We start from the raw sequence: 16,597 nt of genomic DNA on the forward strand, positions 1-16,597 counted from the left end.
TAAATAAAAGAATTAAATTTTAAGATACTTCTAATTGTGTTTGATATAATTGTTTCGAAAATAACAGAGTATATATATTTAAAGATGTTGTTCAAATTGAACTATCTCGAATTTCACATGGCATGACTGTGAAAGAAGTATGGGATATTCTTCAAGTTACTTATAAGGGTAGAAACGAACTGAAGAAGTGAAAGATTGAAATGCAATAAGTTTGAAAGTATTAAGATGGAAGAGGCTAAAAAAAAAATTAGATTTTTATTTAAAACTTAATTTAAGTGTTTCTAGTATTCGAAACTTAGGCAAGGAGATGAGTGATAAGATAATCAATAAAAAAAATTTGAGGTCTTTGGTTCAAAATTAAGGTTAAAAACAAGGCAAAAGTGAAAATAATAATAATAAATAAATAAATCTCTGAATTATCAAGAAAGGGAAAAATAACTACCTAGACTATCTTGGGTTGGGTTACAAATCAAACTCTCAACTATAACGGTTGCAAATAAGCCCTATCCAATCACCGGACCAAAATTACCAAAATACCCCCCACTTATTAATTTATATAAAGGTTATAAAATATCATCAATGTAAAATATCCAAAATACCCTTCAGGGCTTATCTTGCAGCTAATCAATAATTCAGAGTTGTTTTGTTTTATTTTATTTTATTTTATTTTATAATTTTGTCTATCAATAATAAGCAATATCAATAATAATAATAATAGTAATAATAATAATAATAATAATAGGAAATAATATTAAATGTTGGGCCTATATTGTACTATATTCCTTTTAATGTTAGATAATGACCTTTGTTGTTCTACCACAGTAATTAATTTGCAGTCCATAACGAGACCTTTACTACCTAATTTTCTAAACCTTCCTAATAAAGAAATAATGATATTTTTAGAATTGCTGGGCTTAAAATAAACCCTGGCACCACTATGATTACATATAATACATTGCTACAAAAGGGATGAGAAAGAATTAAGGAAATAATACAACACATAATTTACATAGATAAATAAGGCAATTATTGTGATTGCTTTGCTGTAGGTGTATGATTAGGATCTTCATAATCAAATATGATATTTTGAAAATAAAAATCTTGATTTTGAATTTGTGTTACCGCCGACTTTTGGGACTCATCTTGTTCAGAATTCTCTATACTCCCTCGCTGAACTAAGGTGCTGTGCATAGCCCAGTTTGGTCCTCAAATTAATAAACACATCCTTAAAGAGAAGCTTGGTAAAGATGTCAGTAATCTGTTGATTGGACAAGACAAACCGTGTGAGAAGAGTTCTAAGAGCCACTATTTTCTCCTAAAAATGATAGTCAATTTAATTGGTGCTTCGTGCCCACATGAAATACAAATCATAACTTGTAACTTTATACGATAGCCAGGTGTGGGTGTCACTGGTTAGATGCTGACGTGGCATGTTGACAAGTCAATACAACCCTAGCCAAATCCTCCGTGGCAATTTGAAAAGTCAAAGGTTTTGAAAGATCAAACTTCTAGCACCCTAAGCCCTGGCATCATTCCAGGCCCATCAAGTCTCGAAAGATCAAACTTCGAGCACCCTAAGCCCTGGCATCGCTCCAAGCCCATCAAGCCTCAAAAGATCAAACCTCGAGCACCCTAAGCCCTGGCATCATTCCAGGCCCATCAAGCCTCAAAAGATCAAACCTCGAGCACCTTAAGCCCTGGCATCGCTCCAGGCCCATCAAGCCTCAAAAGATTAAAATTCGAGCACCCTAAGACCTGGCATCGTTCTAGGCACATGTAGCCTCGAAAGATCAAACTTCGAGAACCCTAAAACCTGGCATCACTCCAGGCCCATCAAGCCCTGGCATCGTTCTAGGCCCAGCAAGCCTCGAAAGATCAAGCTTCGAGCACCTTAAGCCCTGGCATCACTTCAGGCCCAACAAGCCTCAAGAGATCAACCTTCGAGCAATCAAAGCCCTGGCATCGCCCCAGGCCTAACAAGACTCGAAAGATCAAACTTTGAGCACTCAAAGCCCTTACATCGCTCCAGGCTCAACAAGTCTCGAGAAATCAAACTCCGAGCACTCTAAGCCCTGGAATCGCTCCAGGCCAAACAAGCCTCGAGAAGTCGATCCTCGAACACCCTAAGCCCTAGCACCACACCAGGCCCATCAAGTCTCGAGAGACCAACTCTCGAATACCTCAAGTCTTGGTGTTACGCTAGATAATATCACTTTGAAAGACTGGAGCCCTAGGGGGCTCGCCATCAGGGGATTGCGTATACCACGAGACGAAGGTAGGGTATTTGCGGCTATAGGAATCTGTGTTTAGGAAACTTAGGAGGATCTTGGATTGGTGGATGAGAAGTTAAGAGGTGCCTTCACTCTCAGCAAGGCCCAATTAATAAGATGATGGGATTATATATGTCATGACAACAAACCTTAAAATCACAATTAATGCAGTGTCAGGCTTGACCAACCGACGGCCAACCAACATTTAATACCCCCGATTAAGGGAGAAGTGACATGGCAATATAGGACAAGGCTCAGGGAAATGATTAAACCCTTTAGACTCCTAAATTTCTAGGATTACTCACATAATCCAGATTGGGAGTAATGCATGCGAGGAGCCATGCACGGAAGGAACCATTGGATAATAACCAATGGAATCCAGATCTATAAATAGCACTGTCCTATGAAGGAATAACCAACCCCAGAAGAAGAAGCTGTCATAAGATATTGTATACTTGCCCTACCACCTTCTTTATCTTGATAGTTGGTCTTCTTCTCCTCCTCCTACACTGAGCATCTCCTCTATTTTCCTTCATATTTGTACTCTTGATATCACCATTATATTATTATTTACCACTTAGTTAAAAAAGAACCTTTACATTTTGGCGAATCTGTTAGGGATATCAGTGCAAACAGATGGAATCACATGATATGCCAATCCATCATTCAGAGCCCTTTGTTGATGCAGGTGGTAATTCTCCCCTCCAGTCTCAGGTGCCGTCATATGCTTCTAATATTTGTGCACCATACATCATAAAGCCAGAGAGCTCAGCAGACCCTTCGGTCCATGAGGAGTTATTGCAGTCCAATCATGACCTTAACGCCAGCCTTGACAGATTGGAGGCCCTGATTATGGAAAGTGCACAAGCTAGAACCACTTCTCCTGCCAGGGTAGCCCTACCTGAGTACGATGAGCCAGGCAGTTTGTCCACTCATATGCCACCACTGTGGTATCCACCGACGCAGGCACAAGCAGCCCCAAAGCCCATCCCGGTTCAGGTTGTCCCGCCGGTAACCCCTTTCCCGGAGTATGTCACTGAACCCATGCTACGTGATTTCTTCATGAAGCATGCCCCGTCCGCTACACGCGCGCTAATACTACGTACAGAGCCTCTGTATCCAAAAAGTCTAGCTCAGACTCCGTACCCACGGGGGTACGTCATACCAAAGTTTCCCAAGTATGATGGCGTCAAGGGTTATGCTGATGAGCACTTGCAGAGATTCGTAGAGTCTTTAGGCCAACATAGCCACGATGAGGTCCTGCGTCTTCGAGAATTCTTCAAGTCCCTCACAGGGCTCGCATACAGATGGTTTCGAAGCCTCGAGCCGGACTTGATTACCATTTAGCAGCAGCTCTCTCAGAAGTTTCATGATAAGTTTGGTCAAGCCATCGAGAGGGTCACCACTCTCTCACTCACGAAAGAAACACATGAGGAGCCCCCTTAAGTTCATCTCTCGTTTCCAAGCCCGCGCGAGGGAATGATTTGAGGGTAGTAGCGAACGGGATTTGGTTGACATTTGCATACAGGGAATGACAAAGACTTATAGGATACACTTAGTCAACTTGGGGCTCAACAGCTTCAGCGACCTCACCACGGTTGTACGAAACATTTACAAGGACCTCGTATATCCCAAAGCAGAGGTCACAGGATAGGTTACTCGCAAAGACACGCCGGCAGCTCCTTACAATGACAGAGCAAAGAAGTGCCGCGAAGCAGATGCCAGAGCCAAGGGATCTCATTCTGAGCGAGGTAATGATCCTCCTCCCTTCCCGGTATGTATCGAGGAAGTCGTTAGCACCCTCGAGCAATGGGTCAAGCACAGCGTGGTTATGCTACCTATTCTCGAAAGGAGCCAACCACGCAGGAGCGCACCAATGTAAAATTTTGCATCTTTCATCAAGCCACTACGCATCCGACAAATGCTTACAGAACCCTAAGACGAATCTTTTAGTAATGGCTTGAAGGTGGTGATCTCGAGTTGACCACACCGAAGGATGTGTGACGTAATCCTTATCCTCATCATCGTGGTGTAGTCATGGTCATCTATTATAATGAGCTCAAGGAAACCAATCCTATGTAGTCAAAAACTCAGGTGCAACATAACGAAGAAGAATGCTGCGCAGTAGCTTCATCGGGTCAGCATGCCTCCCAGCAAACCCCTTTGACTATTTCTTTCTCTGAAGCTGATAAGAGAGTGTCTATTCCCCAGAATCATCCTCTTTATGTCACTGCATAGGTCAATGGTAGAGAGTTCTAATGCGCTTTTCTGGATAATGGGTCCTCCATCAACATCATGCCATGGGCAACTTTCCAGAAAGTTGGTTTCCCCCAGGATCGCTTTGTTAAGGAGGCCATCGAAGTATATGGTTTTGGCAATGAATCCCATCAAAGCCTCGGTTATGTAAATGTTGATCTAGCGGTTTGCAAGTTTTGTGCTCCTACCAAGTTCCATATCAATAAGGCCGACACCTCCTACCATATGCTCCTCGGACGGGCATGGATGCATCGCTTTGGCATAGTAGCTTTAACTTATCACCAATGTTTCAAGGGCATTTTGGGTAACAAAGTCATTACGGTCCCATGCTCAGATAAGCCCTTTGCCAAGCACGAGGCCCATTTCACTGAGGCCCTCTTCTTTGATGATTTGGACGACGAGGATGAAGAAGGAGAGGCGCATATCATTCATACTTTGCTGCCCAAATGGGAAGAGGTACAGCAAGGCATTTTTTACCCTCCCCAACCATACATTTCCCGCCACAGCGCAGAGGTCACAACTCATTAGGAGTGCAAACGGGTCCGGCTGCTGGATGGGCGCTATGTCTACCGTTTATAACGGTATACGGGCTTAGCTTCGGTGAGCCCAGTTGTCGAACTTACGTCTATAGAAGGGGCGTCCCTGCAACTTCCAGATCTTGAAGAGATTAATCTTGCCTCCGCGGGGCAGGAGTCGTGGACTACTTTCATTTCCTTGCAACTAGACCCATCATTGCGCGACAATCTCATTTGCCTCTTGAAGGAATTGTTGGCCTAAGGATTTTGTCTAAAGGTCAATCTTATGTTTTAAAGATTACAAACGATTAATGATGTTTAAGAACTAATATTTTCATTGAGTGAAGTATAGATGATTAATATCCAATCCTCAGTGATAAGCTAAAAGATCAATTCAAGCATTTCAAGTACTCAGGCTATGGATTCAACGAAGCGTCAAAGTAGCAAGAAATCAAAGAAAATCTCGGGCTTCAAATATCACTCAAGCACTTCAAAGGAAGACAGCAAGTCTTCATCAAGCCTAGTTCAAGAAATGAAGAAAAGGGTAGATAGGATGGTGAGAGCTTTAGACTTAATGTTAAAGTTTATTTGAATATATTTTGAAGCTCAAGACTTTAGGTTCATGCATACTCTTTCTAAATTCAGTTTTTTTAAAATACCTAAAATCTATTCCTAAACCTTATATATGCAAGCTACATATCAATAGGAAGTGCATAGGACTCGGTTAATTTTATTTTTAGTCTTGCACAGCATTGGAGCCGGCTCCACTCAAGGTAGAGCCTGCTCTTTTCACTCCAGTAGCTTAAATTGGCTCGTAGAACAAATTTTCCTTGGAAAGAGCCGCCTCCCAAATATTGGAGCCTACTCTACTAATATTGGAGCCTCCTCTACTTAATATTGGAGCCTCCTCTACTCAATATTGGAGCCTCCTCCACTTTTACAAAGAGCCGACTCCTTTGAGAAGATCTGAAATTCTAACGGCAATTTCTGCATTTAATTCCTCCAACTACTTCTAACAGATATATTGAGTTACGGATTTCTTTAAATACAGAGGGCTTCTCTGCTGAAAAAATACACCACTTGAAAGAACATTCAATAAGAGTATTCAAGAGCATTTAATAGCCACATATTCTTTCTCTGAGCTTTCATTCATCTATCTCTACATTCTCTCATCCTAGAACTTGAGCTTCATTAATATTCTAATTAACTCTAGTTGTGAGCTTACATTTGTACATCTATTGAGAGAGATTCAATCTTGTATTTCATTTACAAACTTTGCTACAATCTTGTAAGGGTTGGTGTGACCCAAAAGAAGCCTAAGAGAAAGGTGTTCTCCTAGCAAGGACGAAGAAGCAAGGTTTTGCTTTAAATTGAAGGTTTGCTCTCCACCATTAAGGAAAAGCTCTAGTGAATTTGGGAAGTCTTAAGGGGGACCTTGAGCCGAGGAGTAGGAGTTTCCGAACCTCGTTAAATCGCCGAGTCATAGTTTGCAATATCTCATCTCTATCTCTCTTATACTTGTGCCATATACTGCTTGAATGTTTCAATTCCTCTGTGCTTAACAGTTTGTTAGATTTAATATTTTATAAATTGCAAAAATTGGCTATTGACTCTATTCACCCCCCCTCTAGAGTCAATTAGCGACTAACAGGAATTCTCAGACATCTTTGCTTAGACTTACAGCGAGATGCCAGGGTTAGACCCCCAACTCGTGACATACCATCTCAACACCATGCTAGGTTTGCGCCCCGTTAAACAAGCACCTCGAGTCTATCGTCCTGAGCTCGAGCTTCAGATCAAGGCAGAAGTCGAAAACTTGCTTCTCGCAGGTTTCATTAGACCAATCTTACATCACACTTAGCTGGCAAATATTGTTCCCGTGAAGAAGAAGAATGGGCAAATCTGGATCTGCGTCGATTTTCGCAATCTCAACAAGGCATGCCCAAAAGATGATTTCCCTCTTCCGATCATCGACACACTGGTTGATGCAACGGCTGGGCATTCACCTTTTTCCTTCATGGATGGATATAGTGGCTATAATCAGATACGGATAGCTGAAGAGGATGCCCACAAGACTGCATTCCGAACACGACTTGGCAATTTCTATTACACTGTCATGCCTTTCGGGTTAAAGAATGCCGGAGCCACATATCAAAGAGCTATGATTGCCATTTTTCACGATATGTTGTATCACACGGTGGTCGATGACTTAGTGGTGAAGTCCAAATAGCGAGAATATCATCTTTAAGATTTACGTTAAGTATTTGAAAGGTGCCACATGTACAATCTACGTATGAATCCCCTTAAGTGCTCATTTGAGGTAAGTCAAGGCAACTTTTTAGGCTTTTTAGTGCATCGCCAAAGGATCGACCTCGACTCCACTAAGGCTCACGCAATTGCAAATATGCCTCGCTCCTACTCTTTCAAATAGCTCAAGAGTTTTTTGTGTAAAGTTTCATATTTGCGTAGGTTCATACCAGCACTTACAGAGGTCTCTCACCCTTTCAGCACACTGATCAAAAGCAATGCCAAATTTATTTGGATAGTAGCTTACCAAGCAGCCTTTAAGAAGATTAAGTTCATTCTTACCTCCTCAACCACAATGCACCCACCTATCAGGGAGCAGCCTTTACTTTTATATCTTACCGTGACTGACAAGTCTATTGGCGCTCTTCTCGCACAAACAATCAAAGGGCAAGAACATCTAATCTTTTATCTCAGTCGCCTTGTACGAGAGGCTGAAGCTCGCTACTCAACCATCGAGCGCCATTGCCTTGCACTTGTATTTGCAGCACATAAATTTAGACACTATTTCATGGCTCACCGCGTCCATTTGATCACAAGGTGTGACCCATACAGGCACCTCCTCTCTAAGCCAATCATCTCGGGAAAAGCTTCGCGATGGCTCTAAGCCATCTCAGAGTTCGATATTACATGTTTTGCATCGCGGGGTATTAAGAGCCAAGCTTTAGCAGATTTGCTTGCCCAGTTCCCCGAGCAGAGGCACGAGCCCCTCGATGACGCATTACCCCTTGACGAACTCCAGGTTGTTGCCATACAAGACAGTCACAATGAGTGGCAACTTGCTTTTGATAGGTCTTCCACTAGCAAGGGATGAAGGGTAGGTATCGTCCTCACATCTCCAGCTCAACACATTACGGCGGCCTTCCAACTCGCTTTTCGCTATTCTAACAACGAAGTCGAGTATGAAGCACTCATTCTTGGCCTTCTCGCAGCCCTTGACAAAGGCATCTCGAGATTATGCATATGCGGAGACTCCAAACTAGTTATTAAACAAGTGACTGGCTATTGTGGGCTTGTAATATATATTACTGGCTGCTATTATTGTTAATATATTTCAACTTAAATGCTATCATTGCAGATATGAAGTGTGTTAACGCCATCTTGAATGTGATGTGCACTGTTATGAAGATGGTGTATCATTGCCATTGTCATCTACTTTATGAACATATCATCAATTTTTAGTGATAACTATGTATTGTTACTGTTTTGTTCCAAACATTTTATGTAGAACTTTGTAATACCCCTAATTTTAAAAGGATAGTCTTTGTATTTATTTATTTGTTTTAATTGTATTTTTAATTATTTAATTGATTATTTGACTAATTGCTTATGGGTTTAATTGAATTAAGTGTTACTTGAGTATTTGATTATGTGTCTATGTGTTATTTGTATTTGTCTATGTATTAATTGTTTAATTAGATTATGTGCTTAAATAGTGTTTTGATTAATTGTAAATTAAATATTTTTTTATTTTATTATTTTATTTTATTTTTCTTTTATGGTTATGGTTAGTAATAATGGGCCAACCAATTGGGTCCCATGGACTAATTGGATAGGAGGTTGGATGGGTACGGATTATTAACCATGGATAGTTGTATATATATATATATATATATATATATATATATATATATATATATATAAAAGGGTAAGTAATTTATTAATTACTTGTATGATAATTTGGGTAGTAATATTTAATCTGATATATATGTTTTATATTTAAATAATAAAAATATATATAGATTTGATACGTGTTATGTTTTAAGTTACTTTATAATATTATGGTAACTTAAGTATTATTGGATAATCTATTAATAAATAATGGGTAATTTATTAATTACTTTTATGGTAACTTGGGTAGTAATATTCAATCTGATGTATATGTTTTATATTTAAATAATAAAAATATACATAGATTTGATACGTGTTACGTTTTAAGTTACTTTATAATATTATGGTAACTTAGGTATTATTGGATAATCAATTAATAAATAATGGGATGTGTATAATTCATTTATTTAATAAAAATACACATAAATTATATTCGTAACATATTTTACTTACCTTTTTAATATTTTAATATATATATATATATTTTCTAAGTTGACTTGGATTGAAAAAAGGGTTAGGGTTATTTTATTTAGTCTATAAATATATAGTTATAGGTTGTAAAAGAGAGCTAGAAATATTCACGTGATATATTCTAGAGAGAGAGAGTTGAAGAAGGAATGAGGAAAAGGAAGGAAGGAGGAGAAAACCCCTGTAGAGAGAAGATCAAGGAAGAAGAAATTTAATTTTCGATCCGAAAGTTTAAGGCAAGTTCTTCTTCTATCCTTTTCCTTTGATTCGTGTTTCTGTACATGCCTAGGAAATTCCAGGATTTATTAAAAACATAAAATTAAATAATTATGCATGTTTAATTGGATTAGAATATAGGTTTTATGAAATTGGTTCATATCTGTTCTTGTGTTATGAATTAATAAATGCATGATTTTGATTTGATTTCTGGTGTGAATTTTTACATATTTAAATTATGTATTTTTCATATTTGTAGAATGATAGAACGTAAAAACATGCCTAGAACATTAAATAGGGACTCGGTTTGGGTTTAAATAAATTTAAATAGATTCAATCATAATGATGCTTGCTATTTGAATGTTTTAAACAAACGAATGGATTTAATCTTTTAAAATATGTTAGCAATTGAGGTTATATGTGTAGGATAAATTGGATATGGAGAATGCTTATTTGACGGTATAATAAAATATCATCATGTATAAGATTCAGTTTGTGTAGGACATATGATATAGGAAACTTAAATAAATAATAAATCATTCTTATTTTGTGATAACTTGATATCATATTATCATAGTTATTTCTAGATTGTTTGATATATTTCCTTAATTGTTACATCAATTGTTGGATTGTGTGGTTTAATGCACCGGTATGGGACGGTGACATTCTGGGGACGGATTAACTTATTAGTTAAGTCCTACCTATTTTATATGAGGGAATGGATTAACTAAAATGTTAAGTCCTACTTATATTCAAGTCAGGTCAGCTGAACAAGTTGAATGACTTATGGAGCATTAATTTATTATATAAGGGAATGGATTAACTAAAATGTTAAGTCCTACTTATATTCAAGTCAGGTCAGCTGAACAAGTTGAATGACTTATGGAGGGTTAATTTATACTGGATAGGATGGTTACTAGATTATATATATATAAGTATGATGCCATGATATAAGCTTGAGTTTGAGGATCAGTGGTTAGGGCGCGTATATCGCCAGGGATGTATGGCTAAATATAGTGTAGTTGTGTACCCTGTTCGGTTTAGGTACTCATGTCCACTATATGTGCATTTTGCATGTTGCCTACTATTCAGGTTGAGATAACCCTATAGCTTAGTGAGGTTCCTTTAGTGTGTGTGTGTATGTATATATATATACGGACTACTAGTTACTATTGGATTGACTAAGATGTATACGTGTATCGGATCTCTACTTGGACTGTAGTAGAGTAGAACTTGTTTGTGGGCCTGACCCACAATTATTTTTCAGGTGTTCGTTAGGAGTAGAGGTTGTTCATGCTGAGCGAGGATCAGTCTACTTCATTCTTATGATTCTACATAGGAGATTCTTTTATGCTTCGTTCTTCAGTTGTAGGCAGTTGTTGCTGTCACTTGTTCAGATTGGTTTTTAAGGGTTCGCATAATATGGATTCCCAAGTTGTATTAATGGAGGATTTATTGTATCAAAATGATTTTATTATTAATGGAAATTTATTAAAAGGTTTTATTATTAGATTTTTCTTTTAGTTTTCTTTCAGCAAATTATTTATTCCTATTTGTTCTTTTGTACTCTGTGTTCGTTTATTGCCGATTTTGTTTTTGATATCCTCAGGTATTCGGGCATAGGTCTGGCCAACCCGCATTCGGAAATTCGGGGGTATCACAACATCTACCATATGGGTCTCAGTTCGAGACTCAGGGAGGTCTTTCGATTTATGCAAGTCTGTCGAGCGAGAAAGTGGGGACCCCCCCTCTGTTGAGGCTTCACCATATGTAAGGAAGTTTTGCTTTGTCCCTTGTGTTTCCAAGGGCAAAGTTTGATCCTCGCCATCAGGAAAGCCATTTTTCTCGGAGGCGGCCTGTTCAGCCATGTTTTCATCTCCAGATGGTGAAGGCCCTCGCACCTCTATGGGAGAGCTCGGAGCTATTTCTCCACTTCCTCGCAAGGGCACCTCTATGTTTTCACCCCTGGGCGACTCAATAATAAGCTCATTTCGAGGAATCGTCAGCTCAGGAGTTGGAGACTCAGACGAGTGCTCACCCCTTATAGAGAAGTCCTGGTGAGCAGCGTTCTCCCCTTCCCTTGGTCGTTCTGCCTCCTCAACGACATCAACATTGTTTCGCGGAAGCTCTGATGCACTAACATAATCTCGCATCATCTCCGCCACCTCCGCAGCGTGAGTACGCACAGGCATCTCTCGAATGGTAATGAGAGGCGAGACATCCAGCGCCAGATCTTCCATTTCTTCTTCTCTTGCTCTCACTAAGGTGTCCTCCTGACCATAACAATGTAGGGCATTCTCACCTAAGGCTTATATAAAGTCAAAAATAGGTAAATTTGGAAACTCACTGTCAGAAGCTAATACCTCGCCTGAGCTTATGTCATGGATAGTGGTGTCAATTCCACCATCTCGCGCCCACCTCGCCCCGGCCCAAAGACAGCAGCCATCGAGCCATGCTCTCCAATGAAAGGTCGTTCTCCATCGTCTTCAGAAGTGTTAGTATCATCACTCTCAGATGATTCATCCACGAGTGGAATTCTGCTCGAAGAGGCATGGGTCGAGATGTGTTTGGCACTAGAGGCCTCACCCTCTCCTCCCTCGTGGTAGTAATGGCTGGTTCTACAGTGCTCACAGCTACTCGCTTTGGGGGGGGGGGGGGCAATGTTTGCACGCGAAGTGGCTCTTGTTTTGCACTTGCGGGCAGGTGCTGAGACTGCCTCGACCTCAGGACTAGCGGCCATCGCAGTAGGCTGCGAGGATTCCTCTTGCTGCACTATTGTCGGTACAAGATCAGGGGCAAAACTACAGAGGGCACCCCTGTCAAATACTATAGGGGGCCTCAACGAGTGGTCCCCTGCGTAGATCACTAATGTTTTCATGCGCTAGGCAGGACTTTGACAAAAAAATTTCCAGCTCGCTAACTCTATAGCCCAGAGCTGCACCTCCCTGGCAGGAAGAGAGTGCCAATCCCTTCACAAAGCAGTCCAATGTGATCTTCCACAAATTTTGTAAAACTGCTCTCATAGGAGTCCTCGCCCTCGACGAAGATGTATTGCGAAGACACCCCTCTGTCATAACCAAATTGCAAAGGCACTCTGTTAGGATTGTATGTCTTCGATATTTGGCCACCATCCCATATGGCGGGCAAATAACCAGGGGTGGTCATTAGCAGAAACACCAGCACCTCGCTCATATTTAATCGATGAGCACCTGCTGGAATATGCTCATCGTCGTCAAAATACATGGGCAGGGTCAATGCCCTAGGTAGGATCGAAGCATAAGGGTGACTAAAAAATTGGAAGCTTTGGTCCAATGCATATCCTACCCTTCCCCGCGGAGAACGCCAATGCCATCTTATCCCTCGCACCACCTCTTCATCCATGGCTAAGTCTGCAGGGATGGGGGCGTAAGACTAGAACCTCTCGTACTGAAATATCTGTAAGAAGAGGTTAGAAGCATAAGAGCCATGAACATAACGACCCACAGAGTGCACTATATCCTCTCCCATCATATCCAGGCGATGGTATAATGTACCCAAAAATAGGGGTGTGAGGGCCACATTTACACCACTCGCTAACTTCACTGCGAGTTCCAAGAGCCGCAGCAGGGGCACATCCTCCGGGGTGCCCTCCAAAATGTATCTCGATAGCCAGCATAACAAGTAAGCTGCGAGACTAGAAGAGTGATTAATCCGGGGACTCGGAATCCCTTTTCGCCCCTCTTCCGAGAGATTTTTCTTCGACATTGGAAAATCTCTAAAGTAGTAGCGCACCAAAGCGTCGAGAGTGGCTTTGCGTGTACCCTTGCCTCGATCAGCATGACGGACACCCTGTGCGCCTCACAATGTCTTAAAGTCTTTGGTCTTATCTAGAGCCGCCTCGAGGTCCTGAGCTAAAGCCTCTTCAGTAGGCGAGAATCCCCAAGAGCCAGGATTCTCCACACCCTGAAAGGGTAAACCCAATAGTTGGCCTACATCCTCGATAGTAGGTGTAAATTCCCCCTATGCTGTGATAAAGGTGTGAGCTCGAGCTCCACCGCGAGGTCAACTCCCATAAACTTGTAATGTCGCGAGGAATGTGTATTTGGCGAAACAACTTAATGCAAGGCAATAAGCTCGTCACTTCCAGAATTGCCTTATACGCGGGGTTAGCAAGAATCGCATCAATCCACAATTCCCAACTATGGCCAGGGCTAATGTGACTGCTAAAATTCATATAAGACCATGGATATTGTCCTTGCTCGACACCAAATGTCAAAATGGTATCAGTAGGGATGCGAGGAGCGAGGCTAATCTTAACCTCCTCCTCCATCAACTCCACCACCTCCAGTGGTTCGCCAGCAACAACAGTCTTGTTGGCCCAATGCCAAAACAGGTCTGTTTTCCCAAAAAAGGGTGCTCGCCGCCACTCTGAAGCTGCTAGCACTTTCGAGGGAAGACAATCCTTTTTGGCTAGTTCTTGTTTCTTGCTAACTATGATGGGAATCCCACAAATCGAGTAAATACGAACAAAATTTTAAGTTTTTTTTTTTTGCAAGCTCTCTTCGCCGGCGATAATGGACACAAAGGCAAGAGTAGCAGCTGTTACTTCTATATTCATAAATAACCCTTCACACTGTTGCCCCCCTTTTTAAATAACTGCCTCACCTCGGGAACCCCAAAAATTGAAGAGGTAACAGATGACATATTAATGACTAGAGGCGACCTTTCACGCTCGCGTCCTTTCAACCTCCTCGAAACAGTAAATGACCTAGCCACCTAGTCTTGCACGCGCAATAATTTATTCTAAATCGTCGCACATGTAGGGGGCAAAATATGGGTGTCACTTGTTAGAAGCTAACGTGGCATGTTGACAAGTCAATATAACCCTAGCCAAATCCTCCGTAGCAATTTGAAAAGTCAAAGGTCTTGAAAGATCAAACTTCGAGCACCCTAAGCCTTGGCATTGTTCCAGGCCCATCAAGCCTCGAAAGATCAAACTTCCAGCACCCTAAACCCTGGCATCGTTCTAAGTCCATCAAGTCTCGAAAGATCAAACTTCGAGCACCTTAAGCCCTGGCATCGCTCCAGGCCCATCAAGCCTCGAAAGATCAAACATCGAGGACCTTAAGCCCTGGCATCGCTCCAGGCCCATCAAGCCTCAAAAGATCAAACTTCTAGCACCCTAAGCCCTAGCATCGCTCCAGGCCCATCAAGCACTGGCATCGCTCCAGGCCCAGCAAGCCTCAAAAGATCAAGCTTCGAGCACCCTAAGCCCTGGCATCACTCCAGGCCCAACAAGCCTCGAGAGATCAAACTTCGAGCACTCAAAGCCCTGGCATCGCTCCAGGCTGAACATACCTTGAAAGATCAAATTTCGAGCACTCAAAGCCCTGACATCGCTCTAGGCCCAACAAGCCTCGAAAGATCAAATTTCGAGCACTCAAAGCCCTGGCATCTCTCCAAGTCCAACAAGTCTCGAGAGATCAAACTTTGAGCACTCTAAGCCCTAGAATTGCTCTAGGCCCAACAAGTCTCAAGAAGTCGATCCTCGAACACCCTAAGCCCTAGCACACACCAGGCCTATCAAGTCTCGAGAGACTAACTCTCGAATACCTCAAGTCCTGGTGTTACGCCAGAAAGTACCACTTTGAAAGACTGGAGCCCTAGGGGGCTCGCCATTAGGGGATTGCGTATAGCACGAGACGAAGGTATGGTCTTCGCGGCTATAGGAATCTATGTTTGGGAAACTTAGGAGGATCTTGGATTGGTGGATGAGAAGTCAAGAGGTACCTTCGTTCTCAGTAAGGCCCAATTAACAAGATGATAGGATTATACATGTCATGACAACAAACCTTAAAATCACAATTAATGCTGTGTCAGGCTTGACCAACCGACGGCCAAGCAACATTTAATGCCCCTGATTAAGGGAGAAGTGACATGGCAATATAGGACAAGGCTCGAGGAAAGGATTAGACCCTTCAAACTCCTAAATCTTCAAGATTACTCACGTAATCCAGATTGGGAGTAATGCTTGTGAAGAACCACACACGGAAGGGACCATTGGATAATAACCAATGAAATCCAGATCTATAAATAGTACTGTCCTATGAAGGAATAACCAACCTCAGAAGAGGAAGCTGTTATAAGATATTATATACTTGCCCTACTGCCATCTTTATCTTGATAGTTAGTCTTCTTCTCCTCCTCCTGCACTGAGCATCTCCTCTATTTTCCTTCGTATTTGTACTCCTGATATCACCATTATATTATTGTTTACCACCTAGTTAAAAAAGAACCCTTACACCAAGTAAGTTCAACAGTGGTAATAACCATGGCTCTAAATTGAGCCTCCGCACTTAATTTAGCAACAATCGGTTGTTTCTTTGCACGCCACGAGATACAATTAGAACCTAGAGAAGTGCAAAATCCAGTTGTAGACCACCTAGTAGAAGGGCAACTGGCTAATCAGCATCTGAAAATGCATAAAGATCAAGACTCCTTTGACGAAGAAGACGAATGCCATAATGAAGAGTCCCTTTAACAAAACGTAAAATACGCTTCACCATTTGAAAATGAAAAATAGTAGGGGTATGCATATACTGACATTCTATATTAACTGCAAATGAAAGATCTGGGCGAGTAAGCGTGAGATGTTGTAGAGTTCCCACGACCCTTCTATAGGTGGTGACATCTGAAAAAAGGGTCTCTCCTGGTTGAGGTTTTAGTTGCCATAGGTGTTGAACATGGTTTGCAAGCGGCCATATTGGTGCTCTCCAATAAATCCAAAGCATACTAGGATTTGTGACAGAAACATACCTTTTGGAGTATGTTGAACTTGAATTCCTAGGAAGTAATGAAGTTGTTCCAAGTTTTTCATAGAGAATGTCTCCCCTAGATTAAAGATGAGCCTATTGATAAATTTAACAGAATCACCTGTCAGAATAATATCGCCAACTTATAAAAGAAGAATAGTATGTG

Source organism: Cornus florida, unplaced genomic scaffold, assembly GCF_030987335.1.
Source record: "Cornus florida cultivar Cherokee Brave unplaced genomic scaffold, ASM3098733v1 CherokeeBrave_3.0.0_Hap2_Chr08, whole genome shotgun sequence".
NCBI classification, from domain to species: domain Eukaryota; kingdom Viridiplantae; phylum Streptophyta; class Magnoliopsida; order Cornales; family Cornaceae; genus Cornus; species Cornus florida.